Genomic DNA, 15,195 nt, shown 5'->3' with positions numbered 1-15,195 from the left:
ACTCAACTCTTAATTGCTTATTAAAAATGCCTTACTGAAGCATTGTAAACATTAAACTCGGAAAATAATTTTTGACCAATATCGTGACCATGTCCCTTTAACGCAATTGTTTGAATCGACAAAAGCCCCACTGTATATAAAGGACGCTTGCAAAAGTGATCATTATTATTATTTATCTATTTATTTTAACTTTAAGGCATTAAGCTAACCAGTATTGTACACAAATACAATCAATTGGGAGGCACGCAGACTGCAAAGCCAGTAGGCTGCAGAGAGTCTCTGCAGAGGATGCATTCTCGCTATGAAGAACTATATGCATTTTTTACATCATATAAACAATGGTGAAATTCTTAGATATATAATATTGAAAATATATCTCTTTGATTTTGTTTGAATCTAATAAATGAATAAGTTCGAACACAGATAGTTCTTTTGACAAAATAAGTTTTGATCATTTTAATGTATATGAATTGTAAACTTGACATTTTAACACAAAGTAAAAATCCTCAATGTCGTTGTGATATCAAAAAGTATATCTTCTTTCATTTCTTGCAATGTTTTATGTCTTCCAGACTCAATTGCTAATGGATGAGATTCTAATGTATATCTTAATAAAGCCGAACATTCTATTTATGGTATACTGCATTCCACCTTCGCTAGCCAAGGGTTTTCGGTCCACTTTTTGCTCATCTTCGCTAGCCAAGGGTTTTCGGTCCACTTTGCTCCCCATAAACCATTGGCAGATTTCATTACGAAAACTCGGTGATGTGGTGGCGCTATCTAGCGAGCAACTTGAGTTCCTCCCCTTGCATATATACATTTTAATCGAAATAAACAACGGGTTATATGCACATTATGGCATTAATACAACTTGAAAACATGTTGACTACCGAATATCGGAACATAATTAACGATGCTATTAACAGTGATTAAATACGAATTAAGTTATAACCTACGGAAAGAACTTGATGTTTTATTCACAGTGTTTTGTAATGACCTGTACCGGGAGTGAAGAAGTCGCCGATTTATATTAAAGCTTTCATGCCATAAAACCAGGTATCGTTGTCGTGAATATTGCGGACAAAAGAAATTAAATAAAACATAGCTTATTGAACCTGTAAAAGCAATAACCATAAGCAGGAACGTATAATTATACTAACGGGATAAGCAACTTATACATTCGCCATGTTTACTTCCCATGCTATCACGCGAGCCTTGACAAGTTTGTAGAACTATGTTCAATCCCAGTAAAATATATAGGTTTTTTAAGCGATCTGGTTAGACCAACGTTGAAGAGGCACTGTACTCGAGAACTTGTGTCTCAACTTGTTAAAAGCACCGAATGTTTTACCAAAGATCACACTTGTGTTTTCTTTTAAAGTTTATATTTACAAGCTCTGCGATTGGATCAGCTACTCGCAGCTGCAGCCAATCATAAAACGGAGCTTGTCACCGAGTTTTCGTAATGAAATCCGCCAAGGGTTTATGGGGAGCAAAGTGGACCGAAAACCCTTGGCTAGCGAAGATGACTGCATTCAGGTATTTCATTCACTCGAACACGTTGCACTGGATGGAAAGATTTAAAGAAACACATTTTTTAAAAAAAGTAATACAACAATCACTGCAATGGTAAGGAATATATTATGAAAGAGGAACAAAAAAGACTTAAATCATGGCACAAATATTTCAAATCAAAGTACCGAAGAACTGACGGGAGTTGATTTTATCGATGTTTATTTATTTTAAAATCAATGATATGGTTTTTTTTGCATTACAAGTATGGGTAGTTTCTAATCTGTATTTGAATTATGCACAGTTTTATAATATGAATTTTTTGACTTTTTCAACACAAGAATGTTGAGAAAACCCCATATGAATCATGTAATATTTAAAGATAAAATTAATTCAATTAAACTATGTATCAGTGAGAGACTTCTGGAAAATTAATGGATCCAAGCAATATTGAACTCTAGTCTTGTTCAACCAAACGCTCGGCTGTTGTTGTTAATCTCCGACAAGCAAGAGAGACTCTCTGCTTGTCGGAGATTTACGGAGACAGCCGAGCGTCGAGTTGAACGAGACTATATTGAACTCTGGCGGAAGAATACATACGACTACAAAAAATATCTAAATTGTTCGTACCATTTAAAATCTGACTATTTTCAAAGTATTTATAAATAAGTTTACTTGAAAAACAATGTTTTAGCATACATTTTATCGAATTCATAATTTATTTTCAAGAACTATGTCTTGTCAGCGGCGATGATTTGTGCTTGGTCCAAACACTGTTTCACTTTTGGTTTGTCAGAGTAACTGCATAGGAGAGTTGATTAAAATCAACTCCCAAAAACCATCGATCATTGTAGAACGTTATAATGTGTTTTATTGTTATAATATCGCACATGCACAAACCACACACTGTAGAAGTGAGAACGTGGGTTTTAGAAAACGGTGTGTTTTTGTAGAAACCGATAATAAGATTTTACGTTGCATTTACATTCTTAGATTCACTATTACTTATCTACTTTGTTGCGTGGACCCTGAGGTCCACGCAGAAAATATATAAGCGAGGTTAAACCGGATGCTATGGGGAAAATTCAGCCTGCGCATGTGCTAGTCTGGTTCCTGTGCGTAATGGGTAGCTCAGGGAACCAGGCTAAGACACGTTTATCTGAATCGGGATCGGGATTCCGTGCCATATGCACACATAAGTTCAAAGGCGCTGTAATTGTAAAGTGGTCGGTAAACAGTACAGAAACAAAGTATTCCTTTTAAAGAAATGATTGGCATATGGTATGAACTATCAGTATTATGAAATAAGTTAATGTTATGCATCAAATAGCATAATTTGCAATGTTTTGTTGTTTTCCGAATACACATATAACTTAACTTTACATTTATAGTAGGCTAGAGAACTTACCGATTAAATTTTTTTAAGCATTTAAGTATGTGTTAATAATTATGGCACTATAAAAGTTTAAATCTCAAGAAAAATGCATCAAATTATGAAATTTTTAATTTACACAAAGCTGTAACAAAGTAGTGCGAATCGTAATGTGTGCGCAAATAGTAGAATTCACCGAATGCCTTATACTATACATGCAAACTTCATTCATAGATAGATCATAATTATTTTAGAAGTATGAATCCTTTAAATTCTGAGATAAAAAGTCAGGGCTATACATACATGTATACGTAATACAACATAAAAATTTAGTGATTAAAAGCAGAGGGCTAGAGTCGGTGGAATCTTTTATAATCTTAAGGCTTGAAATCACGTTTTCGTTGGAAACACATGCAAATGGTCCACGTATTGTAGTCCTTTTTTAAAGGACAGCAACTTGTTGGATGTATTACCGCCTGGATCTACAATAAGATGCAGAACATATGCACTCCGTATGAGAAACACACGTGTTCGATGTGCATGCAATGTAAGGCAACACAGCACTATTTCTGCAAGATAATCCGGAATCATTCAAAATTCTTTAAAGAATAAACTATTTTCTATTTTTTATTGTTTGTAGTTTCCTAAATTCTCTTTTATAAGCATTTTGCTACAAGGAATTCCGCTCACTTGAGCATGTAGGTGGTTGTAGACAATTTGGGCAGAGAAGATTTCCTCTGAAAATCTAAACGTGAGCATAGACCACGCATATCTCTTGGTACAAATGCTTGCGGTTACCATTCCTTTCTAAAGGATTGCAAACCTGACAAAAAAAGCGGACCTTTAAAGAATTCTTTTAAAACACAGTGCCAGTATTTCGCCAAGTACCGTTAATTCTACACTCGGACTCAGCAGAGAGGTGAGTAGAGCTCTTCAGTCGCAGCCAAAAATTCAACAAAGCCTTCAAGATATACAGCACATACTTAACGGTCTAGAAGAACCCCGCCCAGAAGTACAAAGCAAGATAGAAAGTCTTAAAGAGGACTAGTGAAAAAGGAGGACATTCAACAAATTGCATACTTTCACGCATAACGTAGCATATCTTCACGCAGATTTTCCAAACTGCAAGGTTTTCAGGAAAAAATTGAATTGCTTAACTGCATCCTTTATCAAATAAGAATCAATATTTCATAATCTTAAACAGAATAACGTTTCCGCCAGTTTCTCAGATTCTAGTGCCGCTTTTGACACTGCATGGAGAAATGGGATTCTATTTTAAATAAGATGGGTGGGCAGGATAGCGCAAATGGTCATTTGGTTGAGTCGTAAAATACCTTTATGCTATTTGATGTTAAAATGCAAGTTCGCATATTTTCTAAGTATATTTAGTTTGAAATATTTTAACATACGATGCAAATAAAATCAGTTGTTTAAATATTATATATGACTGTGGCAAAGAATGCACGGACTTGTATTATTTTTCTAAAACGTTTAAATGTTCAATTGTTGAGATACAAAATTATATGTTTGAAGTGTAGTGGTTCACGTTTCCACGTTTTTGTTGATTGAAACTGGTTTGAATTCCAGGTTGTTATCTTTCATTTTTTTCTATTCTTTCCTATCTTCGCAAAGTGAAGATTTCCGCTAAGTAATTCCATAATTATATTTTCATGTTAAATGATACTCGTTTTATTTGGATAAAAAAGTGTTCAATTGAAAATTCATACTATAACACTATTTATTAGCATTAAAATGCATTTTACATGCTATTTTAGGAAATTTCTAAATATTCTAGACCCGAAAATATCCTATTGATAATAGCCTATTGATGTAACTAGAATTTTTTGGAATTTATATGTCTAAGGTGTAATATCCCTCTGCTATTAAATTTACCATATATTTTTTAAATACAATTCATATTGATTTTCATCAAAGTCAATATCAATAGATTCAAATGAAACAAAGTTGAAGTGATGAAGCGCTGCTAGATTTTTCAAAAATTGATAATGTGTCTAATCATGATATGAAGAGATATTGATTAGAAAAAGCAAAATTTTACCATCGCAGCATAAAATTAAAAATATTAACTGTATATGAAAATAATATATAGTTATATACATTGCCAATTCATCTTACAAAGCATAGTGAAGCGCTGCTTTTTAGTTCAGAATAGCACTTTTTTGTTTAGGCTTGTAACAAAGATTGCTTCAATCAGCAAGCGTTATCTTTCTTTACCATAGACTATTGAAGGTTTTACATATATGTTTTACATAATAAATTGCCACGTTTTCTAATTTTCAGAAAAGGTTTTCTGTTTTTAAATTTGGATAAGATAATAGTAAAAGGATCCATGTGTTCTAGAAATGCTACAAATGTAATCCAGAACATTTTATTAAAACACAAGAATGATCTTCTAGTAATTGATATGTTCTAAAGAGGAAATGTGATATTGGTTTTTTTCAAATATTTGTTGTCCCATATCTGCTCTCTCAGAATAGAAAAGCCTTCTTCAATTTAAACATTTGAAATGTTATAAGTTTCAAACTAGTACATAAAATTTAGTTTTATTTATTTTTTTAAATTTATCCATTTGAGGAAGGGGAAGGGATATTCATGCAGATATTGTCTCATAAAGATTTGATCAATATGATTCGCTTCTAACAGTTTTTTTGTAAAGGTTTTCTTTACTTCCCCCCCCCCTGCTAAAAGTTGATGTTCAGTTCGTTCTGGTCAAATTTTCTTTTAATTTCTATATTTGAATATAAATAAATGTCGCCTTCCAACATAAATTGGGGCCCAGCACCGCCTCCCTTGTTGCTACATGCCTTAATAATTATGAGTTAACAGAAACGAAATGAGATTATTTTCTGAAGAGGTTATCTCTCCTATCAGAGGGATATTCCACCTTAAGTTGTATAGAAACTCCGAGTTTATTGAAATACCATTTACCATTTTTAAAATACATTTTGTTGATTTTTCCATTTGTTTTAGAGTTCTTATTGAGCGTTTACTTGAGCGAATATAACCACTTGTGTTTTCCTCTAAATTCACCACATACATTTTATGAACATTTTCACTACATTTAACAATATAAATCAAATACAAAATACGTTCGAGAATGTCGGGTTGTATGTCAATGGAGAGCCGATATGCATCCACCGGGCGAACTACAACTCCACGATACTTCTTGAAGCTAAACAAGGTGACTTTAGTGAAATGGAAGTCATCACGTTTATCATAATGTTTTGTTGATAAGTAACCATCAATGTCTTTTTCTAGTAAAATATCTAAATATAAAACAGATGTTTCAGACTCTGTGGTATCTTTTATTCAAGTTCACTTGGATATATCGAGTCAACGTAAGAATGGAAGTATCAATTGTTAATTGATATTACGTCATCGATATACCTCGATTTACCAGAAAGCAGCAGCGAGTGATTTCTTTTTTCCTGTACAAGTCCTTGAATAAATTCTGCTTCATATGAATAGAAAAATAGGTCTGCCTACAATAAAGCGCAATTGGTAACCAAAGGAATACCAAAGCAATCCGAACGGATTTTAACAAAATGATTTAATTTGTAATGACCAATGACAAAAATTACAAGATCAAATTTTTATCAAAAAAGCCTGGACTTTACTTTCTCGTGGGAAATAGTTGTATAAAGTGTAGAAAAGTCGTAAGCTTTGATGATATTGATTCTATTGATTTTATAAAATTGGGTGATTTTTTATTTTTTTTTCAAAAATTCATTGGAATCCAGATCCACATCTGAAGTACACCTTTTCTTGAATACACTGTTGCACAATATTCTTGAAGTTTTTCTTTTACTGCCGCTAATATTTCAGTAAGGATTAAGAAGTAAAAAAGAGGATTGGTAGAACATTTACTGGAACCCGTAATAAATCTTTGTTTGTAAGGATTTTTATGAATTTTAGGTAACCTAGTATGTAAGAAAGGTAATCCAAATTCATTTTGGTAGAAGGGAATATTGAAAATATTCAAAACTGACATATGGTTTTAAAGAATGTTCTCCTTAGAAAGTGAGCTATGAGAATTAGTTTTTGCTTTTTAATTGTAGAAATTAATCATTTTTTTTAAAATACAATTTACATATGAGCCTTACAAACAAAGACAATGTTGTTTCCTGCTTTGTCAGCAGAGCCCAGTAAATACTAATCGTGTGATACATTTTTTAAAATTGTATAATTCAGAAGTACCTTTCCTGGCAATGTTCATTTTTATGCTGATTTTAAGGACACTCGAGACGTTCCTCAATTTTATATAATTGTCCTTGATATACATGTATTATTCCTTATTTATTTACATTTGAACCTGTTAATTCCCCCCAAAAAGGTTTGGGTACATTACCAGGCTTATTTTTGCAAAACGCATTTAAATGCTTATAAATAAAGTCAAAGCATATATTTTAATTGAATATTTTATATCTAAATAAAAAGTATTATTTAACGTAAAAATATAATTATGGAATTGTTTTCCGGAAAAAAAAAAGAAAATGGAAAATAGGTCGCGTCTGATCTTAACTTTTTGTTCTTTCATTGGGCAAGTCAATATTATGATGTAATATGCTTTCATTTTAATGCATTTGTATTTTAATCTTGCAAAATATTTGTTATCAACGGATAATTTTCATGCAGATAACATGGACCTTTTGTGACAAAATATTATTTCATCTTTCTGTGTCTTTTTATTAACAATGTTGGGGCAGCCTGTGCAAGTCTGTTCATCACCAAAAGAATCAAATAAAAAATGAAGAAAACATTTCAGTTCATGTAGTCTTTTATCAAAAATATACTCTTTCCAAGCGTTCCTTTATCCCAACGCTTTGCTACATGTAACTATTCCGATATACTCATAAGCAAATTTGTTTCCAAACTGAATTCACTATAAAGAGTCTAAGATTTCTTCTTTGAAATACCAACACTATCATGTAACGTTTAAAAAATGCGGCTAAAAATAAAGAAATGTGTCTGGGAGTTTGCATTAATTTTGCATTCTTATTTATAGAAATTGTCCAAGCAAAAAAGAAAACAAGAGGCCCACGGGTCACATTGTTCACCAGAGCAACAAATGGCATGATAAAATCAGCTTGATGGAGTCATATTACACAATATCTGGAAAATGTGGTATAATACAAGTAGATCCTATACAAAAAATCGGTTTCCCCCTGGATATTCTTATATTTATAATTAAGTCCCTTTTCTAACAGGATGATTTTATAGGCACATCACATTCAGCATTGCAGTCCTCAAAAAGACTCTTATCAATTGTTTATATACAGGATATAAACCTACACCAAACTCTGAACCCCTTGTGAGGCCCAATAATCATCCAGGGGCCAAAGTTTAAACAATTTTTAAAAAATCAGCAATATATAAAAATGCTTGCACATAAGAAAAAGCATATATAATAACATTTCAGTTTTTGTGAATAATTAAAACGTTTTCCATTGTACAACTGTATCCCCAATGTGGCCCCACACTTCTCCTTAAGATTGTGATTTGAACAATTTGAATCTACACTTTCCGAAGTTGCTTTCACTAAAGTTACAGCTTTCAGCTTTTCTAGGCAAATGTTTTTTAGAAAAATATTTAAAGATATTTTTCTATATATTCTTATGTAAAAATTGGTCCTCCCCCCCCCCTTGTGACCCCATCCTATATCCGGGAATCATGATCTGAATAAACTTGAAATCTCACTACCTGACGATGCTTCCAAAAAGTTTCAGCTTTCCTGTCCAAATGGTTCTTGAGAAGATTTTTATAAAAATATATATAAATATTTAAAAAGTCGACCCCCATTGTGGCCCCACCGAACCCCCGAGGGTCATGATTTTCACAACTTTGAATTTTCACTACCTGAGAGTGCTTCCATACAAGTTGCAGATTTCCTGACATAATGGTTTCTCAGAAGATTTTTAAAGATTTACTCTATATATTCCCATGTAAAAATTCGCCCCGCCCCCCATTGTAGCCCCACCTACCCCCAAGGGTCATGATTTTCACAATTTTGAATCTAAACTACCTGATGAGACTTTTACCCAAGTTTCAGCTTTTCTGGCTGATTGCTTTCTGAGAAATTTTTTTAAAAGATTTACTCTTCATATTCCTTTGTAAAACGTCAACCCCCAATGTGGCCCCACCCTACCCCCAAAGGTCATGATTTTCACAAGTTTGAATCTACACTACCTGAGGATGCTTTGTCAAAAGTTTCAGCTATCCTGGCCTAATGGTTTGTGAGAAGAAGATTTTTGAAAATTTCTCGAAAAGTTTAAATAACTCAATTATCTCCCTTTACAAAAGGACGTGATCCTTAATTTTCATGACTTTGAATCCCCTTAGCCTAGGAGTTTGTTTGAAGTTGACCCTGTTGTTTTGGAGAAGATGTTGAAGATGTTAAAAGTGAAAACGTGAAAATATGACAGTTGAATGGCGTGTATTGGATGCTATTCTAATTCTGTTTTCTTAAAAAAATCTTAATCTTAAGGTTATTCCCATTGGAATTAATTTACATAGGATATTTTCTGTTTTTTTTATGTCCATCTACAAATGATGAAAAAGGTCATATAATTGTTTTTTGTACAAAACATGTGTTAAACAAATATAAAATCCAATGGAAGTTCCCTGTTTCTCAAAAATGATTAAAAATTTATCTCGCACATGAAATATCTATTCGCCCAATTCTTCTCATCGTCCCAACCTCGGTTTCCCGCCTGGACGTTCATTTGTTGTAACAAAAGATTGTCGGGCTGACCAGGTTTCCATGGTTGATAAGAAACTCGCTGACCATTATACCAGTACCATGTTCTGTGTGGCCAGGGAGAGTACACAGCATAAGCACCAATCCAGTAACCCCTAAAGTCAACTGTAACATATATATATATATATATATATATATATATATATATATATATATATATATATATATATATATATATATATATATATATATATATAATTTTAAAAAATTCAACAACAAAGCAAACCAGTTAATCAAGAGTTAATTAAGAGTATGGTTTTAAGTAATCAGATGATCACAATTATAGCATAGTTGATAAATGCCTTAGACAAAAATTATTGATTTAAAAGCATAGTTAATCACTGAATTAAATAATTATTTAACAACAAATTGAACTAATGTGTTAGTTATGTATCATAAACTACCAGTTTGATAGCAATATTGAAATGCATAAATAATAACTGTATTAGATGGAACTTAAAAGCAAATTTAATCGAAGAATTAGAGTTGCCAGTCAGATGTAGAACCAACAAGCAGAACAGAACAAAGGTTCAGCATTATAAGCCGATGGATGAATTTAATGGAATCAATAGCTAATCAATAAGATATAAATTAAAAGAAGTTACAAAAGTTATACAATAATCGACTGATACATGAACAGAACAGTAAATTAATTATTGAGACAAAAATGAGTGACGTAATGAGTTAAACAGGAACAGGAATAATTTACAACATTATTAACTGAATTAACAGAAGTGAAAATCCAGTTATTGAAATAGTAAAAATGGCGGGTGGTCAGGGCGGGCGGCTGCCAAAAAAGTACACCTATTATATTGATAATTCCTCCAACGATTTTTAAGATAAGAAGTTGTTATTTGCATATCAATTGTCCATACTAGTATATCAGAAATGTGCATATATTGTTGAATTTGGATTTGGATATTACATGAAAAAATACCAGCTGTACATGTTGAACGTATTTGTTATTTTTTGGCAAAATATTGCATATAGAGTACTCCACTTCTCTGATAGGCAGTGTTTGTCAATTCAGGGTTGAAAAATTGATTATTGATACTGTTGCAACCGGATACATAACAACCGGTTTGCAGTCATATTGACTGCTTTTCTATTGTTAGGACATACAGATTTCTTGTCAACTCTTAACTCTGAATGTTTCTGCTTTGTTTGATTTTAAATTGATGAACTAAAACACATAGTTGAATCGAAATTGGTCATTTAAAAACAAAATGACGATAAACTTTATCACATATATACAAATTATATACAACATGTAAATAATATAAAAAAAACAATGCTTAATACTTGAACATAGTTAAAATTTTGCCTTTAAAATCAAAGGTGATTTAAGTTTAAGGAAATCATTAAGCCAGTACCTAGATGGGGCACCACGGCATTCCATTCCTGCTGGGTATCAATTATTGGCACGACCATTCCTCTGGCTGCACACTGACTCTACAATGACGGACAAATAGATATTGACGGGTTGAAACAGAAATCTTCTTACAATAAATCAATTTTTATATCTTGTATCTATGTACTGTAATTGTCCATGAATCTATCATATTATACAGGTCAAAACAGCTGTTTTATATGCTCAACTATTTATGTCAGACAAATTGCAATAGAGAAAGTGATTACTCAACCATGTTCGCATTTTTTGAACAACGTGGAGCGCGTCTTCGAAATATTTTTCGGATGTGTTTTTTAAAACGACTCGATTCGATCGATTCACTGCCTTTAGCTGTAGATGAAAAAAATTACATTAAAGTAATTGAGTTAAATGCGGCGCATGTCTGCCCAAGAACCTTCAAGATCATTTTGCGTGGACCAGGTAGAGTGCAGTTCAGGGGAAAAAAATCATTTCACAACATTTACTTTATTCACTGACAACCTTTAAAATTGATGTTCTTTAATATTTTAATCACAGATCGCCAGTATTTTTTTCAGACACCAAACAATCATTATATGGCTTTTCCTGAAGTTTAATGCAACCAGAAGTATCAAAAACCTACCATGAATGCCAAAACGTCATCATCGACACGTCAACATGGCCGCCACATTAGGGTTACACATATTCTTTTATAATATTCATCACAGATCGCAAAAGTTGTTTTTTTTACAAACACCGTAAATTCATTCTTACGCTTGTCTTTTTTCAATAAGGCAACTCAGCTTCCGATCTCTGATAGACCCTCGAGTGCACGTGCAAGCAATTGCAATTGATAGTTGACGTCCGATTAGTACAAAATTGGATTCCAGAATATGGAATGCCTTAACAAAGAATATGTTAAACTTTCATACACCTGCAATAATTCGTTGCTAAGAAATCTTTGACGAAAATTTGATTTAAAGACAGGCAGACACAAAAGGGTAAAACAGTTTACCCTCTTCTCATTCGGAACGGAGATGTAATTATGATGAACAGTGCAATATAAATACATGCCTTGGGCGTTAGAATGTTTTGACAAGTATTTACATTTACTTGCAATGCTATATGGATTTTAATGTATATATTACACTTTATTACATTACTTTGTAGGTTTTTATTCGATGTATTTATTTTTTTTTTAATATTAAATGACAATGCTATATACTATAAACCGACATTTAATTACAGGCAAGAAAATATCGCGAGGTTTGCGACCATCGTCATCGCGAATATTTCTCGCCGCGAGTCAGTCCTTAGGTTTAAATTACAAATCGGATCTAGATCATAAGGCTTATTCGCAAACATTAAGGTAGAATAACATATCATCACAAAATGGCTGACCTCTGATCAAAACGAAATTTCGTTTTATTAGAAGAATTTTATCGACTATAACATGTCAGCTTACTCCATAGCCGAGTGAATAAAGTATCGGGTTTGTGATCCGTACATCCCGAGTTCGAATCCCGAAGGGGCTTTTGTTGTTACTTACTGAGTTGAATTTTTTAGATATTCATTTCTTATCCCCAAACTGGAAATTGTTATCTTATTTGACATATGTACAGTTTATTTCTGATTAAATCTTTCATAATTAAATGTTAATTTGATTGACTTTTTCCAGGTGTGTTATTCCACCTTAATTGTTGCGAACCAGTTTATCTTCTGTCAATTTATTTATCTTATATTATATCTTCTTATAATTTTATTTAAATGTAAGTCTATTTATCTATGACACAGAAAATAATATTGTAACGTAAAGAACATGATCACGATTGTTGTCATATTTTTTTATCGTGGAGAATGCTTAAGTAAAACATTTCTATTGTTCTACCAAAATTTGAAGGTCAGCCATAAAGTAAATGCAAGTTACAGAGCTGACAATTCTTGTTATATAAACAAGGCTCGTGTCATGTTTTTATATACATTGGTTCTGATTCCATTAAAATCTCTTTTTCAAGCTATTTTTTCTATCTACTTACTCGTTTTAAACATAAATGTACAGATAAACAACTCCTAGCGTTTGTCCCATTCATAAGTCTAAACCTGGAATTTTCTTATCAACATTCAAAATGTAATCAAGAACTTTGTTTACAAAACAAAGAATTGTAAGGTCTGTATCTTGCTTATATCTCCACCACTGACACTTAAATTTTGGATGACAACTAAAAATGCCTTATAGAGGCATTGTAAACATTAAAATCAGAAAAAAATTTGACAAAAATCGTGACCATGTTTCTTTAAGGTAATATATTATGTAATTATCGTCAGATAATTTATTACAACACATATTATTTCCTTGTTTTGCACGCTAAATCTTTCTATCACAAATATTTGTTAAACAAAAAGTCCACGCAATTAATATGTATTATGTGAAAACAATGAAGTTTTGTCTTTTTCATCAGTACCTTTGCGCCATTGTAGGTTACTTTGAAATCATTGCCGAAGAAATAACACCAGCTGCTGCCTACTATAGTATTGCCGCTTGCGATGCACTGGTCTGAAACAAAAAGTATAAACATAATATTTAATTTGATTGTATTCTCTTAAAAAGGTCCGGTTGTATAAGGTGCATGCTGTTTATATACAATTAGGATTCCTCTATCATTTATGAAAATGTTACTTGTTCTTTAAACTTTAAGAATGAAATGAAATTAAGAAAACCTAATTGATAGTATCCATGCATTTTACAAAGTTATTGCAAATTTTTCCATTAATGATATGATTGAATGAATATTCATTTTAAAATCTGAGATCAAATTAAAGATAAAATGGTTGTATCGGTGCACAGGTGGCTCGAACCCGTTTACCTCTATATTATAGCTTACCGTGTATCCAATAACCCACGCATTTCGTTGAATAACTGATAGTAATATTTATGCTAAAGTACTTATAAATTTGACACCCCCCCCCCCCCTTGTGACCCCACCTACACGTACATGAACCTCGGAGGATCACTTATTTATATATAAACTACAGCCCTGTATTCGACGATGCTTCCTACAGCTTCTCTGAACAAATGATTTTAGAAAAGGGAGCTTTATAGTTTTTAAAGCAAATTTTCTTTTGATTACTACGTAAAAGTTTAACCTTCATTGTCATCCCACAGGGAATCAGATTTGAACACAATATTTAATGTAGATTTACACTATTTGAAGATCCATACACACAAGGTTTAGCCTTCCTTGAAAAAAAAAAAAAAAAAAAAAAAAAAAATATATATATATATATATATATATATATATATATATATCTATCTATCTATCTATCTATCTATCTATCTATCTATCTATCTATCTATCTATCCATCCATCTATCTATCTATCTATCTATCTATCTATCTAGCCAACAGCTCGGTTTTCTTTTGATTAAAGATATTTTGGTCCAAGTTTGGTTAATTCTTGCCCAATAGTTTGGAAACAATTTTTAAATGTAAAAAGTTTACAAACGAACGGAGCGACTTCCTTGCGTATGTCCGCAGATGCTATCGGTAAAGTTCAAATAAATCGACATACGTATACACTCAAAGACCACGGCTGTCCATTTTCCATCATATTGGCAGGTTGTGTAAGACTCATAAAACGGCACATAACCAACAGTACAAGTGTAATTATGGGTGTGGCCCACGGGGAAGGGACCAGAGCGACTAGGCTCAGCATTCGCTACAGCTGGCGGTGATCCACAGGTTTTTTCTGTAAAAAAATAATGCTGTTATGGAACAGTATTTGATATTTTACGCAACGACCTTACTCACAAAACTTTTGTTAGTAGTACAACATACAATACTACCTTCTCATCCCAGGTAATTGTAAAAATATCCAAAATAATTATGTAAACGTGTGTTTAAAGATATGAACTAAGAAGTTGTTATTTACGTCAATTAACGTGAATATGTTTAATGAAATTAACGCGATGTTTGTGAAAATGAACTGCAAGGCAATACAATTCTCATTTTAAAACACGAACTGACAAAATATATGTGTAACCGAGCAGTCAAGGAAAATGAAGATGGTGTACTGTGTATCTGATGACTTTATTTTTATTTTGAATATAGAGGCATTGACCTACACAATAATACATTATATAAGAAAACTGACAAAATGAAAGAAA

The 15,195-nt window shown here is 32.4% G+C and overlaps 1 long non-coding RNA gene across 1 annotated transcript; it reads right to left on the bottom strand.

The window, feature by feature from the left end:
• Positions 1–8,498: 8,498 nt before the first annotated feature.
• On the bottom strand, positions 8,499–14,688 carry LOC128182690 (uncharacterized). Its single transcript, XR_008243453.1, has 4 exons — positions 14,601–14,688; positions 13,494–13,585; positions 11,036–11,114; positions 8,499–9,767 (listed from the first exon to the last, which is right to left on the bottom strand). It is a non-coding gene; the product is annotated as an uncharacterized LOC128182690 (long non-coding RNA).
• Positions 14,689–15,195: the final 507 nt, after the last annotated feature.

Source organism: Crassostrea angulata, chromosome 5, assembly GCF_025612915.1.
Source record: "Crassostrea angulata isolate pt1a10 chromosome 5, ASM2561291v2, whole genome shotgun sequence".
Taxonomy (NCBI): domain Eukaryota; kingdom Metazoa; phylum Mollusca; class Bivalvia; order Ostreida; family Ostreidae; genus Magallana; species Magallana angulata.
Note: the sequence above shows the minus strand (reverse complement) of the source record. Positions and strands in the feature narration are given on the sequence as shown.